General features: G+C 43.4%; 1 long non-coding RNA gene across 1 annotated transcript in view; it reads right to left on the bottom strand.

The window, feature by feature from the left end:
* The window catches only part of LOC143820385 (uncharacterized), a 63,787-nt gene that overhangs the window by 40,512 nt on the left and 5,693 nt on the right, over positions 1–17,582 (bottom strand). The window contains exon 2 of the long non-coding RNA XR_013225329.1: positions 9,241–9,410. This is a non-coding gene — a long non-coding RNA (uncharacterized LOC143820385). The remainder of the gene's footprint in view (positions 1–9,240; positions 9,411–17,582) is intronic.

The following is a 17,582-nucleotide window of genomic DNA, read 5'->3' as shown; positions in this document are numbered from 1 at the left end:
AGGCAAATTGGCCAAGCGCAGCCCTCGCCTCCCGGGAGCTGTGTGGCGGTGAGGCTGGGCGAGTGGTCCAACGCTGCGGGGGAGGCGGGCTCACTACGGGCTGTCCCAATCTGAAGCTGGCCGCCTCCGGATTGGCCCACTGCCTGTGGTTTCCTAGGGCCGGACAGACCCAGACAGCAGACCAGAGACCCGGACCGTGCCGCCCAGATGGCCATTTCAAGAATATATAGAGGAACTGTGGTAAGGATGTGAATAATATCATCTGATAAATGAAATAAATGTTGAGATGGCAAGGAAATAGCATCAGTTTGGTGTAGTGGTTAGGAGTGCGGACTTCTAATCTGGCATGCCGGGTTCGATTCTGCATTCCCCCACATGCAACCAGCTGGGTGACCTTGGGCTCGCCACGGCACTGATAAAACTGTTCTGACCGAGCAGTGATATCAGGGCTCTCTGAGCCTCACCCACTCCACAGGGTGTCTGTTGTGGGGAGAGGAATGGGAAGGCGAATGTAAGCCGCTTTGAGCCTCCTTCGGGTAGGGAAAAACGGCATATAAGAACCAACTCTTCTTCTTCTTCTTCTTCATCAAGATAATGTTTCAGTGGGATCCACAACCAGCTTCTCTTTAATTAGAAAGTCCCTCCTTCTCCTTTCTAAAAGATCACAAAACAGTATGAATTCTGCTCAAGGTTTCATATTAGAGCATAAACAGCACAAAGCAACAGTTCTTCAATGCAAAATGGTTCTTCGATGCAAATTACCTTTGTCTAACACATTTTAACATGTCAAAAGTCAATAAATATTCAAAATTAAAATTCCCCACGCTTGCAATACAATGTTAAGTAAAGATACACCCTTCTCAGAAAGACATAAATCTGTTCAGAATTGCAATGTCAGATATCTCGGTTTTCTGAAAATCTATCAGTAGCCAATTGTTTTTTTAAAGGAAGTTTTTTTTTCCCAATCTAAAAAAATGCTTTTTGAGTTTCATGTTTTACAAAGCATTTTCACAGATTTAGAGTCCAGCAGCAATGTATCCAATAAAGCGTGCGTGCACACAAAAGCTGATATCTTGAATAAAATTTGGTTGGTCTTAAAGGTGCGACTGGACTCTAAATTTGTCCTGCAGCTTCAGACTAACACAGCTACCCACTCGAATCTATCTGCACAGACTGCTCAGCTACATGGTTCACCTCTGAAGATTTCTGATAGAATTGGTTTTCCTGCATTCCCTGCGATTCTTGTTAAGACACAATCAGAGATCTTAAAAAACGAAGAATTATACATATGTCCAAGTTCAGCAGCTCCCGGTTGTATTAAATGCATCTCATGTCAGCAATACCTACTTTGTTCTTCTCACTTTGGACCTCACAGACTGATAAGAGAGGAATAGCGTTCTAACCCAGAAGTAAAACTGTTGCATGATTCTAACCCTGACAACCTCGTCCTAATGAGCCACCCTGCAGATAGAAGGAAAGAAAGGGCTTTGATCTGTCAGTTCAAGGAAGCTGGATCAACTGCAGTTTTATGGAAAGGAATCTGATTAGGGCTTTTCTCTGCGTAATCAAAGTCACAAGCTACCACTGGAACCATTTCTGAAATGCAGATAAGATTAGGCCCTTTTCTGATACACCAACATGATCAATTGGTTGCTAATTTTATCCGGGTTAGACCTAGACAGAATGATGTGGTAGCAAAACTCTTGTCAGGGGATTAAAGCTGAACATTTATTTTATTTATCTATTATGATTACATTTTAATACTGCCCTTCCAAAAAGCTCAGGGCAGTTCACCTCTCAGAGGAAACAAGTGCAAAATCAAATAAAACATATTTGTAATTTAGCGTAAGAATCTAATCTAAACTCAGTAAATAATTAAAAATAACTATTTCTTAGTCCCTAGTCCTGATGGAAAAGAGCCTCTTGTGGTGCAGAGTGGTAAGGCAGCAGACATGCAGTCTGAAGCTCTGCCCATGAGGCTGGGAGTTCGATCCCAGCAGCCGGCGCAAGGTTGACTCAGCCTTCCATCCTTCCGAGGTCAGTAAAATGAGTACCCAGCTTGCTGGGGGGTAAACGGTAATGACTGGGGAAGGCACTGGCAAACCACCCCGTATTGAGTCTCCCAAGAAAACGCCAGAGGGTGTCACCCCAAGGGTCAGACATGACCCAGTGCTTGCACAAGGGATACTTTTACCTTTACCTTTAGTCCTGATGGCTCAGGAGTGACTCTTCCTCTTTGACTGTGTGTGTGTGGGGGGGATAATTTTGGTATTGCATATAAATAAATAATTTTTAAAATTCAAGACACTGACATAGGGCTGCTCGACATGTCGTAGCAACCGGTTGGAGACTGTGAGGGAGCCACCATTGGTGATGACATATTAACTTCTAGGAGACCCTGAAAGTGAAGTCGTGCCTCTATGGAATCTAAAGCCCAAGTTTTCCCAAGAATTGACATCAGGCTATCAGTCCAACAGACATGCTTTTAATTTTTCTCCAAACATCAGGCAATGGGTGCAAAGGGTGCCCTAGCCAAGAGACCTAGGCTGATTCTGCACTTACTTTTTTTATTCCAGTGTGGATCCTGCTGAATTCAGATCAATTTGAATTGGGTCTTCCTCTATTCCCCCCTCCCTTGAAACAGAAAAGTGTTCTGCACATGATTAGGGAAGCTCAGAACAGGGAGGGAAGGCAAGCGCAGCAGGTGGGTCTTTCTTTCTTTTCTTGAACCGGGGGGGGGGGGGGAGGGGGAGGACTGGAGCCAGCAGAGGAAGGGGAATAAAGCCTTGCAACCAGGATCCAAGAAATCCTTGAACCGGTGACCTGGCCAATCAGGGAAGGCTCCCTTGCTCCCAAACACAGAGCAGTAAATTAATTTGCAAAAAGACGCCATTCTGGATTCTGTGGGGGAAAGGTAGGGTCAACATGAATCAATCATGCATTTTGCACAGGGAAACTTTAAAGCGCCCAAAATCAAGCGGAAATCGAATTCAGTGTAGATTGCAGGGATTCATTCGAACTGGGAGTGGGTAAAAAGCCCTGTGCAGACTACACCCTAGTAGCTCTGCTCAGACAATTTGAATCTTTTGAGGGACTTTAACATTTCAGCTTTACTTGAAAGCCAAAGCTTGGACTTTCTGCAGTTCTACTAGAGTTGTATCATTTGGACTAGCAACAGAATATGGTTTAGTACAGTAGTCCCCAACCCTTTTATCATCAGGGACTGGTCTACGCTTGACAATTTTACTGAGGCCCGGCAGGGGGGTTAGTCTTTTGCCGAGGGACGTTGCCGCCGCCTAAGCCCCTGCTCCACTTGCTTTCCTGCCAGCGCCCCTGACTTACCGCCGCCCGCTGGGGGGACGCTGCCAGCAGCAGCTGCCACGCCAAGGGGGAGCCCCAGCCATGGCGGCCCTGGAGAGCACCAAAGGTGAGCCGGCAGCAGAGTGGCAGGGAAGCCTCCGAGGACGAGGGACCCAGGGAGGAGGACGAGGAGGAGCCGTGGCCTGGTACCGACTGATCCACGGACCAGCCCCTGGCCCGGGGGTTGGGGACCACTGATCTAGAGGGTGATAATTATTTCATACTCTGCTATGATTCAGTGTTATTTTCTGAAACAATATTGTCCTTTCAGGGTGGAAAGAACTTTTGGGGGAAAGCTGTACTCAGCAAACTGAATTCAGCACACGTGATTAGCCAACTGCAAAATTCCAGTCCTGCATATAATACCTGTCAAGAAGTAAACTATCACCATGGAAATTACACAGTATTAATAGATAAATATTCCAAGCATCGCAATGACCTGAATCTTCAGAGGCAGCAATGGAAAGCATGTTTCTAGACAGCTTGCTATAAGAAGTCCAAAGGCTACAGGCAGCTCAGGAAGGGGAACAAGGCAATTAGGAAAGGCAGCTCTGCATTTTGAGATATACAAATAAATAGCTACTATAGTAAGCACACCCAGTGTATGATATTGGTTACTAAGGCAGTAGACTTGGCAAGACATCTTTGCCTTTTGAAACCAAATGCTAAAAGTCTAGCACTAAATCAAAGATAAGCATTACAAGTAGACATAAATGTATGCCTGTAATGAACACAAATAACTTGTAGATTCTGAATTGTCTGAACAGAAAAGGTATTAATGGTAACTTTTAAGTGACCGACTATAATTAGTTTTGAAATTTATTCTCAGTGGGTTGTGAATGGAACAAGATCGTGGCAACCAGTTTCAACAGCAAATCATGCACCCAATGGAAAAGTTACTGCTTAAGATTAGGGGGACCTCCCAACATGTAGTACAAGTGGGCTGCTACAAAAAGTTGATATTGTTCCAAATCTATCCCCTACTGCCTGCCCTATGCAAGCTTTCGCTACATTCATACAGCTTGCTCCACTAGTGCAAAATTGAAAGAGGTAGGCAGGTGGCACTTTCCTGTCAAAGCCACAAAGCTTCATTTTAAGACTACTATTACTACCACTACTACTTTACCACTACTGTACTACCGCTTCACTATTGCTTCACTACTACCTTACTAATACTTTACTGCTACTTTACTACTGTTTCACTATTGCTTCACTACAACTTTACTAATATTTTACTATAACTTTACTACTGCTTTACTACCACCTCACCACTACTCCACTACCGCTTCACTAATAATTCACTAATACTTCACTAATACTACCACTATACTATTGCTCTAATACCACTCTACTACAGCTTTACTAACACTCTACTACTACTTCACTAACACAATACTACCACTTTACTACCACTCTACTAACACTTTACTCCCACTTCACAACAGCTTAACACTCCACTACAGCTTTACTAACACTTTACTACTGCTTTACAACAGCTTCACTAATACTTCACTAGCAACTTACTACCGTTTTACTGCTACCTTACTGTGGCTTCACTAACACTTTACTATTACTTTACTACAGCTTTACTAACAGTTCACTACAGCTTTACTAACAGTTCACTACAGCTTCACCACTAACACTTCACTACTGCTTTACTACTGCTTTTCTATGACTTCACAACTTCACCATGACTTTACTATTGCTTCACTAATACTTTACTACTGCTTTACTAACACTTTACTAACACTTCACCACCACTTTACTACAGCTTTACTATGGCTTTGCCATGACTTTACTACAGCTTCACCATGACTTTACTATTGTTTTACTAACACTTTACTAAAATTTACTATTGCTTTACTACTTCAGATAGTGAAAAGCAGGATATATAAAAACTACTTCTTCTAACAAGGGGTTTTGGAATACAGACAAAATATCTCATCTTAGTTAGAGAAAAAGGTGATGTTAAGGAGGGATGCCTAGCAGATAAAATAAATGCACATTAAACTCAAGAGCATCTAAACAAGGACAACAACAGAAGAATACATAAACAATATACTAATGCTAAGTGAAACAGAAATTTCAGCTCCAACTAAGCCTGTAAGGGGAAGCTATTTCAGAATCATCACACAACACCTTCAAAAAGCTCTCTCCCATCTCACCTCCTCCTAACTAATTGGAGGCACAAAGAGCACAGTCCCCATAGTTGTATTCAATGACCATAACTGGCTGGACAATATGGAAGCAGATGGTTCTTCATATATCTTGGCCCCAAACCATTATGGGCTTTAGTGCTCAAAACCAGCACTTCAGTGAGAGGTAAAGGTAAAAGGTAAAGGTATCCCCTGTGCAAGCACCGGGTCATGTCTGACCCTTGGGGTGACGCCCTCCAGCGTTTTCATGGCAGACTCAATACGGGGTGGTTTGCCAGTGCCTTCCCCAGTCATCACCGTTTTACCCCCCAGCAAGCTGGGTACTCATTTTACCGACCTCGGAAGGATGGAAGGCTCAGTCAACCTTGAGCCGGCTGCTGGGATTGAACTCCCAACCTCATGGGCAAAGCTTTCAGACGGCTGCCTTACCACTCTGCGCCACAAGAGGCTCTTTCTTCAGTGAGAAGTGGTATACAAATTGAATAAATAATATACTAAAAGGCAATCAAAATCTCTCAATACAGAAATAACATGCTCACTGCATAGGGTGCTTATCAACACCCTAGCCAAAACATTTTGGATCAGGTACATTTTCTGAGTCAGTTCGTGAAAACTGCAGCTTCAGCACGTTGTGTAGACTTCCATGAAACCAGGATGTCATAAATGCATGGATGTCATAAATGCATGAGTCACTTTGCAGTGCCAGATGTATGCAATGGAATTAGAACACACAATATTAAAAATGTCTATAAACAAGATCCAAATGTTGTGGGCTCTACTCAATTAAATCTTTTGCAGGAATGTGTGTCAAACTTAATGTGTAGAAACAGATTTTGTGGTGGGACTTCTAAAACTGCTGGATCAGAATTGTAAAAGTTGTGCAGCAACGCTGCTTTTGTGATTAACCTGCTATGATTTCACCTGGTGTAATCGTTAGAAAACTAAAATGAGATGTACAATTAAGAAAATATGTTGAAATACTGAAGATGGAACAGACATTAGAAGGTGATAGAAGAAGAAGAGTTGGTTCTTATATGCCGCTTTTCTCTACCCGAAGGAGGCTCAAAGCGGCTTACAGTCACCTTCCCTTTCCTCTCCCCACAACAGACACCCTGTGGGGTGGGTGAGGCTGAGAGAGCCCTGATATCACTGCTCGGTCAGAACAGTTTTATCAGTGCTGTGGTGAGCCCAAGGTCACCCAGCTGGCTGCATGTGGGGGAGCGCAGAATCACATTTGCCTTCCCTTAGCCTGTACATAAATCTAACTCTGATCATGGAAACATTAGATGGCTACTAGCATTCTGATGGTTTGCATTATATTCCTGGGGAAGGAGACCTTCAGTTTAATTTTAAAGGGTTTTATACCTTTCTAGACTGATAAACTTCAACGAATTTAGAAAAGAGTTTAGGATTACACTGTTTTACGGTTGGTTGGTCAAACATGATTCCAAACAACTGAAGGAACAGGGCTTATGTAAGTAACTGCATCCATGCTTCTCCTGTCAAAGTGCACTGTTCTAATAGACTATAAATAATATAAATAAATAAATTCCATTTAGGAAGCCTGCAATGACAAAGGGAAGAGAAACCACAATTCAATAAAGTTTGTGTTATACTTTGTCTTTTTAGCAAGAGTCAGCCACTGACTGTCAGTTAAACAGTTTGTTTACACTTGTTGCTAGTGGGAATGGGCAATGTGGATCATGTGACTTGTTTACTTGAAATGTAAATTGTTGACTCCATTGTGAACGTGCCTGTTCTCATGTAACTTTGACAGGAAGAGAAGAGATCTGCTTTAGGCAGAGGGAGACCCATCTTGAATCTTCACCATGTAAACAGCTAAGGAATAGACCTCCTGACTGTGCTCATAGGAAGCTATGTATTTTCCTTGTTGTATCTTCCCCTATCTTGTTAGCTAGTAAAACAGTTTTTTTATATACTTCGATACTTCCTTGTCTGGTCTCATAATTTATATATTAACTCTCTTACATAAAATATACTCTGCTATACCCAGCAGTTTGTGACAAGCAGTATTCATGGCAGACATCATTTCACTAGAGAAGAACATGGAAACGCCTGAAGGTGTTGCTGAAGTTCTCCCAGAATTACAACTGATAAGCAGATTTCAGCAATCAGTTCCCCTGGAGAAAATGCCATAACAGGTTCAGAGTGTACACTCTATGGCAGGGATGGCGAAATTGTGGCTCTCCAGATATCCATGGACTACAATTACCACGAGCCCCTGACATCATGTACTCCATGGCCATCCGGAGAGCCATGGTTGGCCACCACTGCTCTATGACATCACATGCCTGATGAACTCCTTTCCCTCCACAACTCCACTTTCCCAAGGGACCTAAACCTCCCAGAATTCCCCAAGCCAGAGTTGGAAGTCCTAGAGCAGCGGTTCTCAACCTTCCTAATGCCACAACACTTTAATACAGTTCCTCATGTTGTGGTGACCCCCAACCGTAAAACTATGCAAGTGTTCTTTCACAGTAATTAAACCGAAACTGACCAATGGCATGAAGATCCATTGTTCATGATTGTATATCAATTGTTTTTTTCCCCTCAGGGTTTCTCAGTTCAGTTCTGCCTCTTGTCCCACCATGCTGATCTCACTCTTTCAAATAAATAAATAAATAAATAAACAAACAAACAAACAAACAAAATTACTCCTTCCCCAAGATGCTATTGGCTCTCAGTTTTGAGATTGAGTTGGGAAATCCATTGCCTCTGCTATACTTCTAGTAGCAACAAAAATAATTAAAGTGTGACACAGGATAGTTGATGAGTTGGTTGTGGTACACATGCTTTAACTCTGAGGGTACAAGAAGCAGAGCCATGCATAATATGTGGCAATTATTTATTATCAGCTATATTCAGGACAAGGGAATGCTACAACGCATAAAGTCTGATATATCATTGGTACGCAAAATCATTAAACTCCGGCTCACCTACTTTGGCTATATCATGTGATCCAACTCAATGGAGAAAGCATTTATGCTAGGATTGGTCAGTACAAAAAGGAAACCAGACCAACGAAGAGCATGGCGTCCATGATCAAAATGGACACCAGCCAGAACATTGCATGGCTAAGGCTGGCAGTGCGGGATCAGGGTGACAGCTGTGCCATGGGATCGCCAAGAGTTGGACTCAACTGAATGGCTGACAACAACAACAACAACAACAACAAATGCAAGACAATTTGGAATGCTTTTTTTTTTTTTTTTTGCTTTTCCAGAATGTGAAGTGCAGGCCCTAATAACACCATGATTCAAATGACTTTATTTCCCTGAATATCTGGAAAATATAGTTTCCAAAATAAGAGGACGAAGGCTGCTATGATCGTGAATTATCTGCAAAATAAGTGGCACGGTGATATAATCTGATTGGGAACAGGGGAACAGAGGGATTCTATTTACAATTAAGATGCCAACAAGCAGAGTAGCATCCCTTTCCCCCATCCCCTTGACAAGTACATAAAACACATGAAACAGATTTGTAGAGGTGGGGAGATCAAATGGCTTACTTTAAAGCTGTCACTATTATTTGCACTCAACTGGAAGCAACTGATAAGAGCATTAGCCTCGAAGGGAGAAGGAATGGTGCCTAGGGGAGGGGGGGGGGAGAGAAAAGAACTGAGCTTTGCCGGTTATAAATGAGTTACCTCCTCCGAAATGTAACCTTGAAACTTTAATTAAACAGCTGTCTAAATACTTACATTTAAGGATGGACGCCACCCCCGATGATAGGTACTATGGAAGCTGAGATAGTTTTGTTTGATGGAATGCCACGCAGGGTCTTCCATGCATCCTCTAACATCTGGATCTGTTTTTATGAATGTGGGATAGTAGCAAACTTTCATTCTTATCTTCCAATAAAGTCTCTGTCCTGGAAGAGGCAACCCAGCAGATAGGAAAGATCTTACGCCATGGGATTCAAATGATACTCAAATGCAGCACTTGCGTTTATTTAGATGGGTGTGCACGATTACCATGTTAGGGGAGGGTATTTAAACACATGGATATGCAGACATGCAGGCTGTCATAGGATGAATTTGCTGCCTCAGTCTGTAATTTTTCTTCACCCCAGAAGAGGATGAGCACAAAGAAGGTTGAAAGTGCTCAAGGTATGGAGGGAACGGAACAGCAATATAAGGATTGTCCTGACAGGGGTTATTCCAGAATAATCACCTTTTTTATTAAAATGTATACTAGGGGTAGTCAAACTGCGGCCCTCCAGATGTCCATGGATCCCAATTCCCATGAGCCCCTGCCAGCATTCGCTGGCAGGGGCTCATGGGAATTGGGGTCCATGGACATCTGGAGGGCCGCAGTTTGACTACCCCTGATGTATACTGTAAATCCCGAGCCAGTTCTTTGTGGCAGGGGCTTATGGTAATTGTAGTCCACAGACATCTGGAGTGTCACCGTTTGGCTACCCCTGGTGTAGACTAACCTGAATTCACCCATATAATTGGACACTCCAGAACTGAAAAGTGATCTGTCTTGTTTCAACCATCTCATTCTGTGGACACATTCATGCGAAAAATAACAAGTCGTGTAGTTAACTATTGGTCAAAAAATAACAACCGGGTCATGTTGCCCCAATTCCCCTAAATAAGCGTGCTCTGTTCACTCAATTCTTTCTATCCAATTTATTATACTTTGACAGAACGGGAAATGCAGAGTTCCATGCAATTGTTTTTTTTAGCCACTGAGGCAATGCTGGGAGTGGGGACAAGGGGGGTTCTGCAAGACCCCCGGATGCCACTGCTGCTAACTATCTAAGAGGACTGGTGGAAAGGCAGAGGAAGAGGTGGTGTTTTTGTACCCCACTTTTTACTACCCGAAGGAGTCTCAAAGTGGCTTACAATCACCTACCCTTCCTCTCCCCACAAACGGCACCCTGGGAGGTAAGTGAGGCTGAGAGAACTGTGGGTGGCCTAAGGTCACCCAGCTGGCCACACGTGGAGGAGTGGGGATTCAAACCCAGTTCTCTAAATTGGTCGAGGGGGTGGTCGAGGGGGTGAGTTGCTAGTGGGTTTTCTTTCGTCTGCCGTCTTATTGTTTAATAATGTATTAAGAGCATTATGGGGGTTTTGTTGTGTTTTTATTCTTTCACTATGTAAACCGCCGCGAGCCCAATTCGGAACGGCAGCAAATAAATAAATAAATAAACAAACAAACAAACAAACAGACACCACTCTTAACCACTGGCTCTCGAAAGCTGGCTCTCGAAAACGGAGGACAAAACAAAACAGTTGAAAACAACACTGTCTTAGATGTGTGTGCTTCCCACTTGGGTAGAACTGTAGTCCTATTGCCCCCCCCCCCATCATATTAATGAACTTCAGTGATTTGGCATCTGTTCTTGCACCGTTTGAACACAAGCAACAGAGTGATGGCATCAAAGAAACAAATGAGACTCACCAGCTACAGAAGTGGGCCAGTTTGGTGCAGTGATTAGGAGTGGTGGTTTATAATCTGGCGAGCTGGGTTTGATTCCCCGCTCCTCCTCCACATGCAGCCAGCTGGGTGACCTTGGGCTCATCACAGCCCTGTTAGAAGCTGTTCTCACAGAGCAATCTCGCTCTCTCGGCCTCTACTACCTTGCAGGGTGCATGTTGTGGGGAAAGAAAAGGAGTGGCACCCTCAAGGAGTTCCAGGCCCAATATGCAGAGGAGGACAATAGCAAACCATCTCTGTTAGTCTCTTCCCTTGAAAACCTTGTGGGGTTGTCATAAGTCAGCCATGATTTGGCAGCACTTTACAGACCCAGAGGAATGAGGCTGGGGTGTGTAGCTGGAAAGCAGCTGTGCAGCATGTTCAGCCCACACCTGAAAATGAATGCTATCATGAGTAGGATGACTGTCTCCCCACCATGCTGAAGTTCTCCAAAAGACTTCCACGGCTGAAGGATGGGGATTCAGTCAAACCTGTGGAACTGATAGAGAAGAAGTTGCTGCAGTTTTCCCAGGAGAATGCCTCAGTATGGAAGGTAACTTGGGTTGCCAACCTCCAGGTGGGTCCTAGAGTTCTCCCAGAATATCAACTGATCTCCAGGCTGCAGAGATTGCTTCTCCTGGAAGAACTCTGGAGTCTAGGAGAAATGGAGGTCCTATACCATATTAGAAGGTAAAGGTAAAGGTATCCCCTGAGCAAGCACTGGGTCATGTCTGACCCTTGGGGTGACGCCCTCTAGCGTTTTCATGGCAGACTCAATACGGGGTGGTTTGCCAGTACCTTCCCCAGTCATTACCGTTTACCCTCCAGCAAGCTGGGTACTCATTTTACAGACTTCGGAAGGATGGAAGGCTGAGTCAACCTTGAGCCGGCTGCTGGGATCGAACTCCCAGCCTCATGGGCAGAGTTTCAGACTGCATGTCTGCTACCTTACCACTCTGCACCACAATATGGCTCTTACCATATTCATAGAATCATAAAATCATAGAGTTGGAAGGGACCTCGTGGGTCATCTAATCCAACCCCCTGCACTATGTAGTATTGTTATACTGATAATTACCACTAAAAGTGTTAGTTTTTTAGGACACCTTTGGCACAATGGCCAATGAACATTTTAAATTTTAAATAAGCAAAAACATGTTTATTGATAAATACCCCCTTTCCTTCCTACAAAGATCCAGATAGGATCAGACAAAGAGAAACGGGGTCGAAAAGAAAACATAAATTTTGGTAGCTTATTAGAACATTCTTTTGGGACTAATTATCTGTCGATTTATTCATTGATGTCACTTCTATCCTCCCTTTCTCCCCAGTGGGGAAACAGAGCGGCATGCGACATTCTCCGTGCCTTCATTTTATCCTCACAACAACCCTATGAGGTCTCTTAGGCCCAAGATCATTCAGAAAGCTTCTATGGCAGCCAGTCTGACTAAACCTTCTCCAACTTTTTTTACCATTGAGAATCCCCTGAAACATTCTTCAGGCTTCCTAGAAGTGGTGTGATGGTGCAGGATATGGTTGGGAAGTATAGCTGTGTACACACTCACCTGGGGTCCCTTCTCTTCCCACCCCCTCCAGGTTCATCATTGGCCATTTTGGGAGGAGGAGGTAAGTCAACATCACCATATATGCTCAAATCACCTGACAAATGTTGAACAATTTTTAAAAATACTTAAAAAGCAGTTCCACCCATTCAGAAAACCCATCCAGAGCCATCAAGAAGCGTTTCTCACAACCCAGGTTGAGAAAGCCTAGTCCAAACACTACACAGGACTGTCCCCAGGACCTTGTTAGGTTCTGTTGGGGTTGGGTGGATTGAAGGGTGGAAATTGGTGTTCTAGAGGGCTACAGTTTCTGTGGACAATCTTGTATTAATTTTTGAGGTCTATACAAGGAAACAGGCATCAGCTTCTGCCACAGTTAGGGATATTTACAGCCTGATCCTAACCATGTGTATTCAGAAGTTAAGTCCTCCTGATTCCAACGGCGCTTAAGTATGCATGTTTAAAACCCTTTAAGCTCTATTTAGTACATTAATGCTCCTTGCTGAGGTCAAATGTCACTTATATGGATTGTAGCCAGAGTACAATTAACTGGATTCCACCATTCAAGATAACAGGGTAATTTTCAAAGTGATATTTAAGCTGTTTCAGAACATAGAAATTTGTGGCATTACAAAAGCATTTTGTCATACTAACTAAAGGCAAGCGTACCTTTGCTAAAAAGAATAAGGGTGAATATATTTTTCTGTACCTTCCTGTTCCTAAAAATTAACCAAACTCAATGAAACTAGCAAATGAGATTTGCGACTTGTTTTACCCTGCCACAGCCTAAGCACCTTGAAACACAAAATCAGGGCAAGAATGTATCTTTACCTAAATATATACGTGTCCTCTTGGAGTCAAGTTTTGTTTCATGGCAGGAAGGCCAGATCTGGCTCAGATGCAGGGGAAGGGGCAGGATTAAGTCTTCTCCTGGAAGAACTCTGGAGTCTAGGAGAAATGGAGGTCCTATAACATATTCATATTCTCCACATCATTTCCCTTATCAGAAATTCCCCCTCCAGGGTTGAGTTAAGCCCTGACAAGGAAAAAAGAGGGTTTTCCCCCTTTCCGGGTAGGGTTACGAACCTCCAGAATTACCACTGATCATCAGATTGCAGAAATAACCCTTCCCCCTGGAGAAAATGGATGCTTCAGAGGGTGGACTCTGTGGCATTATACCCACTGAAGTCCCTCCCCTCCCCCAAACTTGCCCATCCCAAATTCTATGCCTAAATCTCCAGGATTTTTCTAACCCAGATTTGGCAACCCAACATCCAAGGTCTAATTAAACATTTCCAGTCAGAAATGCTTTGTATAGCCCACTTCTCTGCCCTAGATGGGGTACTTTCATGTCCTTTTTAAGACCACAGAACATCTGAATTTCCAGTTACAGAATTGCAACTTCACATCTAGGTTTTTGGATCCCTCTTGGAATATTTCTCAGTTCTTTTCATTCCTAGAGCTCTCGATCTCTGAGAAGGTGGAAAGACTTCCACCCCTCCCCCCTTCTATTGTAGAATATGAAGTGTAAAGATGGTATTTTGCCAGGAATCAAATTGGTATCATTCCACCAGTTGTGATCTTAACCCACAGTAAGACCCACCCCCTCATGTTGCCTTCAAAATGTCTTATATGATTATAGAGATTTTCAAGAAGGATGGTAAAATAGCTTACTTCAGGGGGCAAGACACAGCTGTGAATTAAGTAGGTGATATTGCTTCTCTTCTAGAAGGCACATTTGGCTGAGGTAGAAAAGAATTTGGGGGAGGTGAAGAGGTTATCTGGTGCAGAAAAAAAGCCATGGTATCAGTGGTCTTCCACAATCAGGAGCTGATGGAAATATAGTCTGAAAAGAAATGTTCTACATTTTCCAAAGCTAATCATACTAGTTTTAAAAAGGCCATACAAGTTCTCTCTATTTGTACAAAGCTTTCAGAGGAAAGCCATTGTTATCATACTTGCTCCCCACTCCATTATGCTTGCTGTGAAAGTTGGAGTTTTATTCCTCCCAAAACAAACTGACTGCTGCTTGTAAATGTTGAAGTAGTATTGTCTCTAAAACAGTTTTCTCTTTCATGCTTAGTGTCTGCATGGGTGAACATGGATACGCCAAGGATCATTTAAATTTTGTCTGGTGTGATAAATAGCACTTATACAAGCTTATCTGTGTAAACACATAAAGGACTGTGATGGGTTAAATCTTCACCTTTGAGTGACATGCTTCTCCAAGCAATCTGATTAGTTAGCATCAGCTGAGTAGAGAAAGACTTCTGATGTGGATATTAAGGAGGACTGAGTCTGAATTTAGCCTTAACTAAGAGCAGTTTGATCCCAGCAGCCGGCTCAAGGTTGACTCAGCCTTCCATCCTTTCGAGGTTGGTAAAATGAGTACCCAGCTTGCTGGGGGGTAAAACGGGAAGAGAATGGCAAGCCACCCCGTATTGAGTCTGCCATGAAAACGCTAGAGGGCGTCACCCCAAGGGTCAGATATGACTCGGTGCTTGCACAGGGGATACTTTTACCTTTGCCTTAAGAGCAGTTTAACACAGACAGGAGAACTGGGGAAAGCTGACAAGGAAATTTGGGAAGTAGGCAAAATCTCCCATTTGAGCCAATGAAAGAGGATAGATCTTCTAGTGAGAGGAGAATTTCCCTACCCAGTCAAACAGGAAGTTAGCTTTGAAGAATGTAGAGTTTCCTGGTCTGGTGTGGTTAGAAAATTGCCTTTAGAATCTGTAAAAACCTAATACAAGTACTAGTGTTTCAATATAAGGGGTTTGTCACTGAAAAGAGCATAACTGCATTCTGCATAAAGAATCAGATAATAAAGAAAGTGTACTAGAGCATTTGCTGGCAGGGGGACTGTAGTCCATGGACATCTGGAGGACCGCAGGTTGACTACCCCTGTACTAGAGTGTTTGGGAAATCCCTGGAACAAAAGCCTCCCAATGTAAAGATTTAACTAACTGAGAATAGCTGAAGAAACTCTCATTAGACTGAAGCATAAGAACTAAAGCCTGTGTATGTACTGATTTTACCTCAGAATTTTCAGCCCTTGATTTCACCTGACCTTTCCCCTCTTTGTTAAATAAAATAGTTTGTTATTTTTGAAAAGTGCCATTTAAGTTGTTTAAATTAAAGCAGAGATTCAAAACGGTAGCCGTGTTGGTCTGAAGTAAAACAGCAAAGATTTATTCAGGGCATGAGCTTTCGAGTGCAAGCATGCCCTGAATAAATCTTTGTTGGCCTTAAAGGTGCTACTAGACTCTGATTTTATTAAATTAAAGCAGGTTAGAGGTGTGCATTTGACCAATCTGAGCTGAAAATATTCTCAGTATTTTTTGAGGATTATGTCAGATGGCCCCCCAAGATTCCCAAAAATATTCAGGATTTTTCAGGAATGCCAGACAGCTGCAGTTAGTGTATTTAAAGGGCTTTCAGTTCCATTAAATGGTTTCAGAGTGCCCTTTAAATGCTTTCATAATCCACTTGTGACACCTCTGCGGCTTGCAAAATGCAATAATATTTTAGAAACTGTGTCCCCTTTAAAGTTTTATAGTTAGATTTGTATACCACCCCTCTTGGACTGGCCATCTTAGGGCAGTGAACAGCAAAATATTTACACAACATTTAAACAATAAAAATACATAAAATCATAACACCTATTCATAAATAATTTTAAAAGCTTATGACTGCTGCCTGTCTTGTTTAAGAAGAAGAAGAAGTAGAAGAGTTGGTTCTTATATGCCGCTTTTCCCTACCTGAAGGAGGCTCAAAGCGGCTTACAGTCGCCTTCCCTTCCTCTCCCCACAACAGACACCCTGTGGGGTGGGTGAGGCTGAGAGAGCGCTGGTATCACTGTCCAGTCAGAATAGTTTTATCAGTGCCATGGCGAGCCCAAGGTCACCCAGCTGGTTGCATGTGGGGGGGCGCAGAATCGAACCCGGCATGCCAGATTAGAAGTCCGCACTCCTAACCACTACACCAAACAGGCTCTCCAGTGTCTTTCCACCCTCCATTAGAATCAGTGCTGGGTGGGGCACCTTCTTTGGGGACTCATAGAATTGGAAGCCTTGGGCCAATATTTTTCAAACTTTTGAGGGTTTTTTGAGGAGAGACACCAGCAAATTTGGTGCATCTACCACAAAAACCTGGAGAAGAAACCTGATGCTGGAGAAGACTCTTGAGAGTCCCTTGGACTGCAAGGCGAACAAACCGGTCAGTCCTAGAGGAGATCAGCCCTGACTGCTCCTTAGAAGGCCAGATCCTGAAGATGAAACTCAAATACTTTGGCCACCTCATGAGAAGGAAGGACTCCCTGGAGAAGAGCCTAAAGCTGGGAGCGATTGAGGGCAAAAGAAGAAGGGGACGACAGAGAATGAAGTGGCTGGATGGAGTCACTGAAGCAGTAGGTGCAAACTTAAATGGACTCCGGGGAATGGTAGAGGACAGGAAGGCCTGGAGGATCATTGGGATCGCGACTTTGCACCTAACAACAACAACAACAACCACAACCACAAAAACCAGCCCTTCTGAGAGTCTCAGCCCAGATAGGTTCTCAATGGAATAGAATTGTCCCCATAGGCTATAATGGAGCTGAAAAAAATTGGCATTCCTGAATATTTACTGAATCTGAATACCATACCGCTATTCAGATTTGGCAATATTGGTAAATACACAAACTCAAAAAATACTTCTTTTCTACACCCCTCAAGCTGGCTTCTGGTTGTTCTCTCGGATTCCTGAGCTGAGCCAACAGCCAAAATATACTGTGACAAGGCGGGAGACCCAGATTTCTTCAGCAAAGAAGAAAGCACATTGCTAGGGTGGCTCACACGGGAAAGGGAAAATCTTGCCTCTGAGGGAGGGAAGTGGACAGGCCATCCTATCTGGTTTCAGAAGGCCTGCCGATCTTCCATTGCTCCAGACAGAATCTGTCAGGGTCAGGTCAAATACTTTGACCCACTCCTTTCTGAACAGTAGTAGATCTCAACTTTATGAGGAACCATTTTAGGGAAGCAGTCCTTCACCCCACCCCACCCCCACATTCACCA

Source organism: Paroedura picta, chromosome 1, assembly GCF_049243985.1.
Source record: "Paroedura picta isolate Pp20150507F chromosome 1, Ppicta_v3.0, whole genome shotgun sequence".
Taxonomy (NCBI): domain Eukaryota; kingdom Metazoa; phylum Chordata; class Lepidosauria; order Squamata; family Gekkonidae; genus Paroedura; species Paroedura picta.
Note: the sequence above shows the minus strand (reverse complement) of the source record. Positions and strands in the feature narration are given on the sequence as shown.